Here is a 3,102-nt window from a genome sequence, read left to right as displayed (position 1 = left end):
GGGGGAGGCGAAGGGGGGTGGGAGATGCTAAAATGGGGGAGGGGGAGATGCCTTTCGACGCCATGAAGGCGCTTGGAGGGGACGCAAAGGGGGGCGGCAGGAGGTGGAAGAAGGGGGTTGGCGCCTTCGGTGGTGGAGGGTGGGGGTCAACGCGGGCGCGGCCTCGGGGCGCGGGGAGGGGGAGCCGGCGTGCGGCGGAAGGGACTGAGGTCGCGGGCCGGCGTGGAAGCCGAGGTGGAGGGAGGGAGACGACGCGTGCGGCGGTGCCCATGTTCGCCGCGCGGAGCGGAGGAAGACGAGTGTTGGAGTCAAACTCAAGCCATTGCCGAAAAGAAAGGTTTGACATTGTTGGCACACAATGATGATGGCCTTCCTACGCTACGTTGACCTTGGATTTAAAAAGCTCCCCGCCCATGGATTCAGATTCATTCTACGTTGAAAAAATTCAAAATTAGAATGTTTGTATGGCCCTCCAAAATTTCGCCCATTTGGATTTCTAAACTTTTCACCCACAAATAATCTGATCCCTTGTCAGCATCATAAATAACATGGCAACTTCGCCGGTTTGAGGATCAATTTGGACGCGGATTTTTACGTTCGCGTTCTGTATGCAGCGCGAATCCAAGCCGGTCATCATGCATGCTGTCCAATCAGTTAGGCCCACCGTTGTGTCAGCCATGCACCAGCCACAGGCTAGTAGATTCGTTTCTCTAGCTAGGTCCTGTGCATGCTCTGCGCACTGCCAGCCTCATAATTATATCTGGCGTGGATAATTAACGTCGCTAGTTACTTTTTTGGCGGGATAACGTCACTAGCTAGGAACTGTGGGCTTATTACAAGTTAACGCACAGCCTCACTAAAAAATTCACGCACATGCATTTTTTATGAAGGTTTTGTCAGACTTTATGAAGGATGTGTCTGAACTTTGCCATGAAAATCAGGAGGACTTTTGAAAAAACCAATAAAAATTGAAAAGTTCTTTGAGTTTTGGCGACAAAGTTCCAAAAATGTGGTTAAAAAGTTCTCTACCTATTTTTCAAAAATTGCAAGCTATGCCAGGGTTTTTCCAAAAGTTCTTCTATTTGTCATGGCAAAGTTCAGATACCAGTTTAACAAAATTTGGTTCTATTTAAAACTATTTAAAGAACATTCTTTGAGAACAATTTCAATAACATAATATTTTAATTTTTTGATGTTTAAATTACTTCCAACAACATAGGCTAGAGAGATAATCACATGAATTAATTCCGCAACTGGAGGGGTAAAGAGAATCTAGCAACAACATCATCTACTACTGGACAAGACTAGCCAACAGCGTCACCTACTATGGACAAGACTAGCCTGGGTCCTAGCGGGGCCCTTCTCAGCTTTCTCACATGCATCATGGGTAGATTTGGGCGGTCGAGATACGCGTTGTGAATGGAACACGAAAGTAAATGCCTTTTCACGACCAATTTTCGGAAGAAGCTTGTTTGCCCCACCCGCTGCCGTGACCTAAACCTCGAAGAGATCATGCAGAGCTTACCAGCAGCCAGAACAACATTTCATGTTCGATTTTTCGAGCTCCCTCTTGCGCTCAAGCGGTTGAAGAGAACTCATTTTCAAAATATGATTGTGGGCCAGTTCTTCCTTGGCGGGGAGAGCACTACACTCTTGCTGGTTGTCCCGCTTTGGTCAAGGCGGTGCTCGCAACCATAACAGTATAACATCTTACGTCCTTCACTATAGGAATCAACTACTTTGCCGTCTGCCACGGCGGACGACAAAGGCATGAATGGCGGACGACAAAGGTCTTTGCGTCTGCCGCGGACGGCAAACATGGACGGCAAAGTAAGATCCGGCAAACAGCTACTTTGCCGTCCGCTTTATGCGGCTGACAGCAAAGGGTCCTTTGCCATCCGCAGCGGACGGCAAAGAAAGCAGACGGCAAAAATTTCTTCGTTAGTCCGTTAGGTGGCTAACGACAGCCCTTTGCCGTCCGCCGCGTGGTGTCAACATGACGTCACCACTCTTTGCCGTCTGCCACTGTAGGAAAACTGACCAAATGGGTCAGCTCCCAGGAAGCACAGTTGGCTTGTCTTGCACAAGACACCGTCGATAATCTCACCCGGCGGGGCCGAGGCAGCCAAGTAGTGCTCCCAACTCAATCCAAGCTTTGGAAGCCGACCCTCACCAGGCAACGTAACAAACCTCGGGAAGTTTTGCCGACAAAGAACTCCAAGGACGGAGTTGGGCCGGTGGACACTATGATGGTGGTCCCAATCCCTGTACAAGGCCAACGCATTAGATATTTGAAGAAACGTGAATGCAGAAAGGTACAAAAAGATTAAATGCACTTACCTCTCCCATCAGGGAAAATCAACCACCTCTGCTCGCGGGTCGCCGGCACGTCCGGGAGCCGTGTAGCACCACGCTGGTAGACGGTGCCCCCTTCCTCGTCAATATCAGTCGGCTCCCCGCCATCATCAGCATGGCCACTCGGCCCCTCAGGCTCATCCGGGTAGGTACCCCATCCAGATGTGTGTTCCTCCGGGGTCTCGTGGGCCAAACTCTCGTGGCCCGAAGGCCCGTGGACCGGAGTCCGTGTAGCCTCCTCCTCGGATGAGTCCACCCTAGCAGTCACGTGCTCGGGTGAAACAACTGGGGGTGGCGGCGAGGAAGGCGCCCTCGCAGTCACCCTACCTCCTCTCCCGCGACCACGTGCTCCAGCTGCTCTCTTCTTCTTACCTCGTCCCCTGCTGGGCACCGCGGTCGACGAAGAAGGGCCCGGCGGTGTCGCCATACTGTCCAGCAACGCTCGGCGGAGAGGTGCGTGTGGAATGGAGGACCTCGTCGCACGCGCCGACGAAGAAGGGTCCTCGGAGCGCTCCCGACCAGCGCCCACCATCTTTCAACACCTGCCATGACAAAGAGTAAACGAAATTAGTACAACGGCAAAAAAATACCGACATGAATAATAATATGTATATCACTTAAGTGTATCATCATCAAGTACAATAACAATCTCGATCAGTATCATCAATAAATGCATAATAATCATCATCACTATAATCAATGACGGGCTCACGGGGTCAGGGGGTCGGGTGTCGGGGTGTGGTGTCG

This window comes from Triticum dicoccoides, chromosome 5B (genome assembly GCF_002162155.2).
Source record: "Triticum dicoccoides isolate Atlit2015 ecotype Zavitan chromosome 5B, WEW_v2.0, whole genome shotgun sequence".
NCBI classification, from domain to species: domain Eukaryota; kingdom Viridiplantae; phylum Streptophyta; class Magnoliopsida; order Poales; family Poaceae; genus Triticum; species Triticum dicoccoides.
This window is presented reverse-complemented; position numbering follows the sequence as displayed.